This window comes from Scyliorhinus torazame, chromosome 18, assembly GCF_047496885.1.
Source record: "Scyliorhinus torazame isolate Kashiwa2021f chromosome 18, sScyTor2.1, whole genome shotgun sequence".
Classification (NCBI taxonomy): domain Eukaryota; kingdom Metazoa; phylum Chordata; class Chondrichthyes; order Carcharhiniformes; family Scyliorhinidae; genus Scyliorhinus; species Scyliorhinus torazame.
The window spans coordinates 57,818,088-57,829,134 of NC_092724.1; the positions used below are offsets into that span (position 1 = coordinate 57,818,088).

General features: G+C 46.2%; 1 long non-coding RNA gene across 1 annotated transcript; it reads left to right on the plus strand.

Moving 5' to 3' along the window:
- Positions 1–3: 3 nt before the first annotated feature.
- On the plus strand, positions 4–7,856 carry LOC140395231 (uncharacterized). Its single transcript, XR_011936132.1, has 2 exons — positions 4–277; positions 7,317–7,856. It is a non-coding gene; the product is annotated as an uncharacterized lncRNA (long non-coding RNA).
- The last annotated feature ends 3,191 nt before the right edge of the window (positions 7,857–11,047 follow it).

Consider the following 11,047-nt stretch of genomic DNA (forward strand, 5'->3'; position numbering starts at 1 on the left):
CCCACTTACCCCATTGGGCAAACCGACTGTCTGTCATACGCATTCCCCGCCTTCCCTGTCAAACCATTGGCTATCACCGACGTCAATCACCGATTCCGCCGTGACCGACCGTTCCTATTGGTCCAAAGAGGCGAACCCTGGTTACGGCGTCCGCTCCTGTCTGAGCAGACGGGGAAGGGGCGAGTCCGACGTTTGTCAATCAGGTCATTCGGACCCAGGTTTTTTTTGCGGCACTTTTGAAGTTGGCAGCCGGAGGTTGTGGTTTCCGCTCGACGAAGTAAGTGTTACATAGAACGATACAACGCAGTACAGGCCCTTCGGCCCACGATGTTAATATGGAAGTGCGCTGAGAACCGGGTGGAAATATCACCCAATTTGTCTCAAGAAGTTTCCTCAATATGCTGAAGTAAAAGCTCATTTTACGCATGTTGAAGTTGAATCTAAATATGAGTTCTTAAATCTTATTTCTCTCCTAGTATGTCCAGCCCATCCTCTTTCTTCTTGTTTTACGATTACAAAATGAGTCTTTGGAATTACTACGTATTTTTAAAAAATAAATTTAAAGTACCCAATTCTCTCTTTTCTAATTAAGGGACAATTTCAGTGTGGCCAATCCACCTACCTGCACATTTTTGAGTTGTGGGGGTGTGATGAATGAATTTGTTGTGTTTTGAGTGATAATGCTCATTGGCCTTCTGTGGACTGTAGGCTATTAATTTCTTTATTTTACTTGAATTTTTTTTTAGAGTACTGATGCACTGTCAATTACCACGAGACGAGAGTAGAGAGTAATCGAGGCTTTATAAGCAGAGATGTGTTGCCTCCTGCAGCTGCTACTAGAAATGGTAGCAGCTCGGTGTGCACTCACATTTATTCTCCGCCTATTGGGCGGAACAAGCAGGCAGGGATCTACCCCCGTACGTGTAGTACAGGAGCCTTACCCCATTAGTTCAAATACAGGTATACAAACAGTGGTGACTACCACATTCACCCCCTGTTAAAAAAGAGTCCAGCGGGGGGGGGTGGAAAAACTATTTACAAATATGGGAGAATTTAAAGTTTACAGTCTTTTGAAAATTTTCAAATTTAGCCGGTCGGGTGCCTTGATCCTCCGCTGTGAGCGCCGCAGTCCGGTGGTGATGCAGGCGCCGGCTTGGTCGCCTGTGACTCCGGGAGCGTGTTGTCCTCATCTTCATCCCCGGGTGGAACCTATGGGAGGACGGATCGTCCTGGGACGGGGGCTGTAGTGAGGTGTGCTGGGGGGAGGGTGGGTGGCGCCGGGTCAATCGGAGGGGAGGGTGTTGAGTGGTGTGGGGCCGTGGGTGGGGATCCAGCTGGTGCCAGGTCCCTGAGGGAGACTGTGTCCTGGCGGCCGTCGGGGTACGCCACGTAGGCGTACTGCGGGTTCGCATGCAGCAGCTGTACCCTTTCGACCAACTGGTCCACCTTGTGGAGCCGCATGTGTTTGCGGAGGAGGACGGGTCTTGGAGCTGCCAGCCACGTTGGGAGCGAAACCCCGGAGGTGGACTTCCTAGGGAAGGCAAGGAGACGTTCATGGGGGGGTTTCATTAGTTGCAGTGCAGAGTAGCGATCGGATGGAGTGGAGCGCGTCAGAGAGGACCTCCTGTCAGTGGGAGACCGGGAGATTTCTAGACCTCAGGGCCAGCAGGACGGCCTTCCAGACCGCCCCATTCTCCCTCTCCACCTGCCCGTTTCCCTGGGGGTTGTAGCTGGTCGCCCTGCTCGAGGCAATGCCCTTGCTGAGCAGGAACTGACGTAGCTCATCACTCATAAAGGAGGATCCCCGGTCGCTGTGGACTTAAGCGGGGAAACCGAACAGGGTGAAGATGCTGTTGAGTGCTTTAATGACCATGGCAGACGTCATATGGGATGGCAAAGGGGAATCTGGAATATTCATCGACCACGTTCAGGAAGTACGTGTTTCGGTCGGTGGAGCGGAGGGGCTCTTTGAAGTCCATGCTGAGACGTTCAAAAGGGCGGGAGGCCTTCAGGTGCACGCGATCTGGCCAGTAGAAGTGCGGTTTGCAATCCGCGCAGACCTGGCAGTCTCTGGTGACAGCCCTGGCCTCTGCAATGGAGTAGGGCAGGTTGTGGACCTTTATGAAGTGAAAGAACTGACAGAGACCATCGTGTAGGGCCCAGAGTCGGTCCACTTGTGCGCTGGCACATGTACCTCGGGATAGGGCATCGTTACCGGGGCGATACAAAATCTCGTAATTGTAGGTGGAGAGCTCGATCCTCCACCTTAAGATTTTATCATTTTTGATCTTGCCCCGCTGCGTATTATTAAACATGAAGGCAACCAACCATTGGTCAGTGAGGAGAGTGAATCTCCTGCCGGCCAGGTAATGCCTCCAGCGCTGCACAGCTTCTACGATGGCTTGGGCCTCTTTTTCGACGGAGTTTTGAATTTTGGAGGGTGCGGGCAAAGAATGCCACGGGTCTGCCTGCCTGGTTGAGGGTGGCGGCCAGAGCGACGTCCGATGCATCGCTCTCGACCTGAAAGGGGAGGGTCTCGTCGACCGCGAGCATTGCGGCCTTGGCGATGTCAGCCTTGAAACGGTTGAAGACCTGGCGAGCCTCAGCCGTCCGGTGTAAAACTGAGGAGTGGATGAGTGGGCGGACCTTGTACGCATAGTTAGGGACCCACTGGGCATAAGGAGAAACACCTCGGGCATCGTTTGATGGCCTTGGGGCAGTGGGGGAGTTCCATGAGGGGGCGCATGCGGTCGGAGTCGGGCTCGAGAACTCCATTTTCCACAACATAGCCAAGGATGGCTAAGCGGTTGGTGCGGAACACGCACTTCTCCTTATTGTACGTGTGGTTCAGGGGTTTAGCGGTGTGGAGATATTTGAAAAGTTTGGCGTCGTGGCCGCAGATGGTGACGTTATCTGGGTGCGGGAAGGTGGCCCGCAGCCCGTACCGGTCAACCATTCGGTCCATCTCATGTTGGAAGATTGAGACCCCGTTAGTGACGCCGAAGGGAGCCCTAAGGAAGTGGTAAAGGCGGCCGTCTGCTTCGAACGCAGTGTATTGGCGGTCCGCCTTGCGGATGGGGAGCTGGTAGTAGACAGATTTCAGGTCCACCGTGGAAAAGATCCGGTACTGTGCAATCTGATTGACCATATCAGATATGCGTGGGAGGGGGTACGCGTCGAGCTGCGAGTACCGATTGATGGTCTGACTGTAGTCAATGACCATCCTGTGTTTCTCCACTACTACCACTTGGGCTGTTGCTGGTCTGAATGGTGCCTTCCCGCAGCAGCCGCTGGACCTCCGAACTGATAAAGGTCCTGTCCTTGGCACTGTACCGTCTGCTCCTGGTGGCGATGGGTTTGCAATCCGGGGGGAAGTTTGCAAACAGGGAAGGTGGGTCGACCTTAAGGGTCGTGAGACCGCAAACGGTGAGGGGTGGTAGGGGTCCGCCGAATTTTAGAGTTAGGCTTTGGAGGTTGCAATGGAAGTCCAGGCCGAGTAACAGGGCAGCGCAGAGGTTGGGGAGGATGTGGAGCCGGAAGTTGCTGAACTCTATGCCCTGGACGGTGAAGGTGGCGATACAGTACCCCCGGATTTTCACGGAGTGGGATCCGGAGGCCAGGGAGATTCTTTGGGGAACTGGGTGTACCGCGATGGAGCAGCGCCTTACCGTAACGGGGTGGATGAAGCTTTCCATGCTCCCGGAGTCCAGAAGGCAGGATGTCTCGTGCCCATCAACTTCATCGTCGTTGTCGCGGTTGCGAGGTTGTGCGGCCGGGACTGGTCGAGCGTGATGGATGTGAGCTGCGGCTGGTGTTGGTAGGCCCCGGGCTGGTCGGCGGCGGTGGCAGGTGATGAGCGGCCAGATGAGGTGTTCGACGAGCAGGAGTCCTGAGGCACCGTCCAACATGGCGCCGAATCAAGGCTTTATTAAGCAGAGATGTGTTGCCTCCTGCAGCTGCTACTAGAAATGGTAGCAGCTCGGTGTGCACACACATTTATACTCCGCCTACTGGGCGGACCCAGCATGCAGGGATCTACCCCCGTACCTGTACTACAGGAGCCTTACCATATTACCTCTAATACACGTATTATACAAACAGTGGTGACTACCACAAGTACCCAATTCACTTTTTCCAATTAAGGGGCAATGTAGCGTGGCCAATCCACCTACCCTGAACATCTTTGGGTTGTGGGGGTGAAACCCGCGCAAATACGGGGAGAATGTGCAAACTCCACAAGGACAGTGACCCAGAGCCGAGATTGAATCTGGGACCTCAGTGAGGCAGAAGTGTTAATCACTGCATCACCACGCTGCCCTATTGATTTCTTTAATTACACTATTTCAGAATTGACAAGTCAAAAGTTAACTGAATTACATTTTTAACTAATATCAGTGTGTCTTTGCTTCCGGAGCCAATTTATAACTGAGCAGTGTCGGGCCTGCTGAGTATTCCAGCATTTTCTGTTTTTATTTCGGATTTCGATCATCCCTGTGTTTTGCCTATGCACTACTTATAAATGGCATTTTGTATTTGGCTTTTGAATGTTATATAATGGTTGCTTTTGCTTATTTTTAAAGTTCATTTAGGGGATATGGGTGTCGCTGGTTAGACCCTTCAGAGGGTGGTGGTGAGCTGCCTTCTTGAGCCGCTGCAGTCCCTGAGGTATAGGTACACCCACTGTGCTGTTTAGGGAGGGAGTTCCAGGATTCTGACCCAGTGACAGTGAAGGAATGGCAATATATTCCAAACGGCAATATATTCATAGTGAGTGACTTGGAGGGGAACATCCAGGTGGTGGAGTTCCCAGGTATCTGCTGCTCATGTCCTTCTAGATGGTGGAAGTTGTGGGTTTGGAAAGTGCCATCTAATGAAACTTGACGAGTTACTGCAATGACCGTATATTAAATCTGTTTATTAAAATCTTGCATCATACCTACTTAAATATTTCTTTGGAAATACTTTTATTAAAACTTTTTAACAATTTTAATGCAAAACGTACAAAAACACAATAACAATCAAACAGCAAGAGTTTCCTCTCTCACACCTGTGTAACAGTGACCAGCTCTCTAAAGTACAATATAAACTGCTGCCATCTGCAGTAAAATCCTTCTCGCTGACCCTCTCACGGTAACGCTTCTCGGCATTTTGGCTAAGATTGAGCGTAAGGTCATGTGTAATGCCTGGATCTGATATGTCTCTCTTGTGGGGACCATGAATTAGATTCAATTTGAATTGTTTTTTGAAGCAGGCAAGCAGATGGATTTAGGGGTTTGCCCCTGTCCAATCTACACTTTGGCCTTATAACTCTGATAAAGGAATTTTAAAAAAACTTGACCTTCTCAAGATGTAAAAATCCATCAAGTCATGCCGAGGTGCTTGGCGGTGTAATCGACCTCCAGCCCATAAGAATCCGTCTTCCACCAGTGAGGCTAAGGCCACCTACTTATTTTTAATGATCAGTTCATTTATATTTATAGTGAGAATTGTCTATGTAAACTTGCCACCCCATAAGCAGCAGCATCACTGGCTGGAGGTGTAATTACAGTGAAAGGTTGCCTTCATAAAGGCAGACACAATTTATAATGGGGGGGGGGGGTGGGGAAGAGAGAGAAAGGAGTCAAGAAGAAACGAGGAGAAACAATTTATAGTTGGCATTTTCAAAGTGGGGGTCACGGCCTGCGGGTGAGTCACGGGCGGATGTCGGGAGGGTCGCGGAGCCATCCAACGGCTGCGAGCGCCTTTAAAAATGACGGCTGTGACCGGCTTAAAAAATGCGGGCGCGCTGCGCATGCATGCCCGCTCATCAGTGCGCATGCCCAGAGAGAAAAATCGCCTCCTCCTGACGTCAGTGCGCTGACCCAGGAGAAAATTTATTTTTAAAATTCAATTCCGCGTTCCTGAATATGCTCAATGGCTAAGCCTGCTGAACTCTCTTTGATAGTGAATTTTAGAGATTAAAAAGATTCACAATTCTTTGAGTTAAATAATTCCTCCTCATCTATGTCTAAAATCGTCGCATTGTAATTTGCAGACTATATCCCCAGGCTGTAAACCACTCATCTGAGGAAAACTTACATTCTGCATCTGCTCTGTAGAATCCTGAGAGAATAATGCCTATTTAAATGAGGTCATTTCTCATTCTTCGCTATTCTAGACTGTAGAATATGAGCCTAGGCCCACCTCTCGCATTCAAGGTAAGAGAAAATGGTGGGTCGCGAAGGTCGGCCGGCGTGGGTCCCGAAGGATGGCCAGTTGGTAAAAATGGGTCCCGGCAAAAAGGCTTGTATAAAACTGATTTACAGTGACAGTGAAAACAGATGTAAGGATCCTTCTGCCTACTGGTACTATCGGTTGCTGACATATCAGTTGCTGATATTACCAGGTGTTTGGCGATCAGAGGGAGGACACCTAATTTGCCCAAATGAGGTAGGGACAAACCCCAATGTAGCCACATCTATGTTTCTGGTTGCCAAGGAGGCTGATGCCCAACACCTCAAGCTCTCGGAGCAGGTCAAAATTTTTATTTGACTTTCCCGGCCTTTGAGAATCCAGGTTATTTATTTGGCTTGAATTTCTTTCCCTCACTCATCCATCCACTTCCTCCCATTTTGAGGCTGCTTAATTTCTCTAGGTTCCAGTACTATGGTGATGTACGTAGGTGCAAACAGTTAATACAGGATGTTCCTGCCGTTTGCATTGCCTTTGCTTTATATGGGGCAAGTCCTGCTTTGTAAGAGGCAGGTACTGGCCTCCCCGAACAAGCGCCGGAATGTGGCGACTAGGGGCTCTTCACAGTAACTTCATTGAAGCCTACTTGTGACAATAAGTTATTATTATTATTAGGTCATGGAAATGTCTCTCACATGGCAGGTATGAAACTATAGCTGCTAACAGACGCCAGATGATGTTCCCAGGCTTAAACATTTCCAGGTGTTGGATTCCTTGAACAATGTATGTAAAGCCCTGCTGCAGAAGGGCTGTGTAATTACAACATGTCAAGTTTGTATCACTGAAGGTCATTATAAATATGGAGGTAAGAATTTATAATGGAGTGGGTCATTTATTTTTGTGACAACTGCTGTGTAGATCCTTTCACTGATGAATTATTCTGAATATAGTATGGTATGCTCCTGGTCTCTCCCAAGGTATGTTTTGGAAAAAACTTACTGATCGACTGTAGTTTCAGACTAAGGAAAGGTTAATTTATTATGACGTTTTATGTGAATCAAATCCGTAGCTAGAATTGGAACACAGCATTTTACTTGAAGTGATGTATAGTTTCAAGGACTCTTTAAAAATATTTTTTATTACAGGTACATGCACATGACATCAGCGCTGATGCTTCTCCATGCTGCATTGATGTGGACTGAAACCTGAAAGAAACAATTCAATTTATTTTGTGACTTCCCTACATTACAACACTTCAAAAAGTAATTTAATTTTCAATGTAGTTTTTTGGGACATAAGAGGCTTTGAATAATACTACATAAATGCAAGCCTTTATTTTTTGACAACTTCAGAATGCCCCAACGAGTTAGAAGATTTTCAGTTTTTTGAGGGACAAAACCCTTCTAATTAAATACTCTAAGGTTCCAATTCTTAATTTCTAACATTAGGGTCGGTCCTCAGTTGCGCTTGACCTACGCGATACGAATAACTATGAATCAAGTAGAATTGATTAATCACCTGAGGAAGGAGCTGTGCTCCAAAAGCTAGTGATTCGTAACATACCTGTTGGACTTCAATCTGGTGTTGTAAGACTTCTTAATTTGAAGTGATGTTGAACTGTATCCTGAAGAGTCATACCCCAGAAGTAATTGTATCCTGTGCCAACAAGGACTATGCTTTCTCAACTATTGTCTCTGTGTCTCATTATTCCAGGATCCCTTTTTTGGAAATAGTCCAGATTCACATCTTTTATTGGCTATAGAATGCAAGTAATTTTGTGTCACCCCACCTTTTGTAACAAGCGCCATGCAGGCGAAAGATAAGTGTTCACCCCTTTTCCCCAAGGCTCCTTGAGCATTTGCATTCCATTGCAAACCAATGATACATTTCAGTCACAAATGAAGCCACAGCCACTTATCAATAACATTTCATACCATAATATCAGAAAATAAAGGTTTCCTTCTGGTACAAATGTCCTGCCTGACAGTGAATTAAACAAATCATGCATTGATTTAATTGAACTCTTTCAACTTCTTCCATTGGGCAGGAGATACAAAAGTCTGAAAACATGCACAAACATATTAAAAAACAGCTTCCCCGCTGTTACCAGACTCCTAAAGAGCCCTCTTATGAGCTGATCTGATCTCTACTGAGTAGTACTACACTCCTGATGTCTGTGTCTATGTATTATTTACATTGTGTATTTTATGTTTGCCCTATTATGTATTTTCTTTTCATGTATGGAATGATCTGTATGAGCTGCACGCAGAACAATACTTTTCACTGTACATCGGTCCACATGACAAACCAATCCATAAAATGTCTGTTTCTCATAAACAATTGCCTTCCTGTAAATAATTCCAACGAGCAGAAATTCAAAATGAACCATTTGAAAAATGGTTAAAAAATAAAACGCATAGATGCTACAGATCCTGAAAAATAGTAGAATTATCAACATTTTATAGTAAGTACTTAGAAGTTTAGTTACTTTTGAAATGTATGGCAAATGCTCAGTGAATCTTTGAGTAAACTGAATATGGACAGCCAATTGGAAGTCCCCTTTGCAGAAGTAAATCTTATTCTCTTGTCCTTTTTCTAGACTTTTTATCCTCCATATTTTAGAACAATAATTAATGAATGTTAGCATCTTCATTAGTTAGCTTTCATTAATGTCCTTGTAACCCACTGAAAGTTTGTTCCATTTTTTGGTTAACACAATTATCTACTGCCTCTAGGTTCACTCTTGACCTGTGGGAAAGCATCACATCCGATCTCATTTCTGTGGATTCAATTAACAAAAAAATAACAGTCCTATAATATATACTTGTATCTAAAATTTATACATTTCTTCTTGTATTCCTAACTCATGCAAGAACTATGCTGGTCTGAATTGTATCCCTTAGAAGATCCAGACACCTCAAGATTGGAACATCTGCAATGGCCTTGATAGGGTATCCAATTGTGAGCTCATGTATGGAGTTGATTGGTGTTGCAAAAGCAGTTTTTACCTTGACAAATCTAACCATGGTCTTTATTATGTCATTAATAGCATAGTCATATTGCTATTATTAGGAATTAACCTGCAGTTATCATTGGCAAATTGAAGGAATGCTCAGTTTTCAATGGAAACTTCTTTTTTTCTTTATTCGTTCATAGGATGAGTGTGTCGCTGGCTGGGCCAGCATTTATTGCCCATCTCTGAGGGCCTTTGAGAGTCAACCACATTGCTGTGGGTCTGGAGTAACATGGAGGGATGATTTCCTTCTGTTGCTAACTTTTGCCTTAGTTTAATTGCTCTGTTTTATCACCTTTGCTCTTGAGTCGCCAGGTATCTTTATGATACCGCCACGTGGTTCAAGTCCGAGTAATGATCAATAATCCAATACACCGATTAGTAGGATTTAAATCAAAGCACATTTATTATACACAGTAATCACTACTTATGCATAAATTCTACGTCTAAGCTACTTCTTACAACTAACAGGCCTATACTTTACTTGGAACTGGCCCACCAGGTCAGGGAAACAAATGGCCTTTCGTTCGAGTTCTGAGCCTGCGGGATTCGAAGTTGGTACAGATTGGTAGCTAGGTAGGAGCGCCTATCTTGTAGCGAGCGTTGAAGTAAGACTTACTGGATATCGGTGGCGGCTGAACCGGTCACTGTCAAGGTTGGCTCACGTTGCTGAGTGACCCGGTCAAGAAGAACGATTTGAACTTGGGCTTAATTCTTGTCGTCCCCAGGGGCTTCCCGCCTTTCAGGGCGGATCCTGTACCTGGTTCCAAGTGATTGGACTTTGTCCCAATCACTTCGTTCGATTTTCTCCAATGCTGGAGCAGTTCCCTGATCGATGGGCGGTCCTGAGGTGGTCACTCACCTCCTTTTGTGTAGGCTTCTGCTGGCGCCAAAGAGTCTGGTTTTGCTTTATGTGTCTAAATGTTGCTCATTGTTCCCGGGGATTGCTCATTAATATGCAGATGGCTGGTGTTTTGTTATGTTGATGGTTGCTGGTATCGATCTTGTTTGGCCTTTCCAGAGGTAAATACACACACAACCTGCAGTTGCTCGTTTGTGTCCTGTTGGCTGACTTTCCCATCAGCCTTTGCCTTTGCCATTTTAAATCGGGAGTTCGCCAATTTAAATCGGGAGTTAGCCATTTTACCTGGCTACACTTCCCTAAAGGACATTTGTGAACCAGATGGGTTTTTATGACTATCGACAATGGTTTCATGGTCGCCATTAGATTTTTAATTGCAGAAATTTATTGAATTCCACCATCTGCCCTGGTGGGATTCAAACCCAGGTCCCTAGAGCATGACCTGGGTCTCTGAATTACTAGTCCAGTGACTGACAACAACACTACAGCACTGCCTCCCTGTCTTTACACGATGTGACCTATATGGGAGTCATGGTAGCACAGCGGGTAGGACTGTTGCTTCACAGCACCACGGTCCCAGGTTTGACTCCCGGCTTGGGTCACTGGCTGTGCGGAGTCTGCACTTTCTCCCCGTGTCTGCGTAGGTTTCCTCTGGGTGCTCCGGTGTCCTCCACAAGTCCCGAAAGACAAATTAAGTAATTTGGACATTCTAAATTCTTCCTCAGTGTACCCGAACAGGGGCCTGAGTGTGGCGACTAGGGGCTTTTCACAGTAACTTCATTGCAGTGCTAATGTAAGCTTGCTTGTGACAATAAAGATTATTATTACAAAAACGACAGCATGTAGATGTTATATTTTTGAGCAATCACCATCAACTGAGTTTGCTTAACTCCTTCTTCATAAGACCACAAGAAATTACAAATGAGGAAAACCATTTAGCCCTTTCCAGTTACCCAGAGAACAACAGTCTTTCCAACCTTGGCTCCATTTCAGCATTCAAT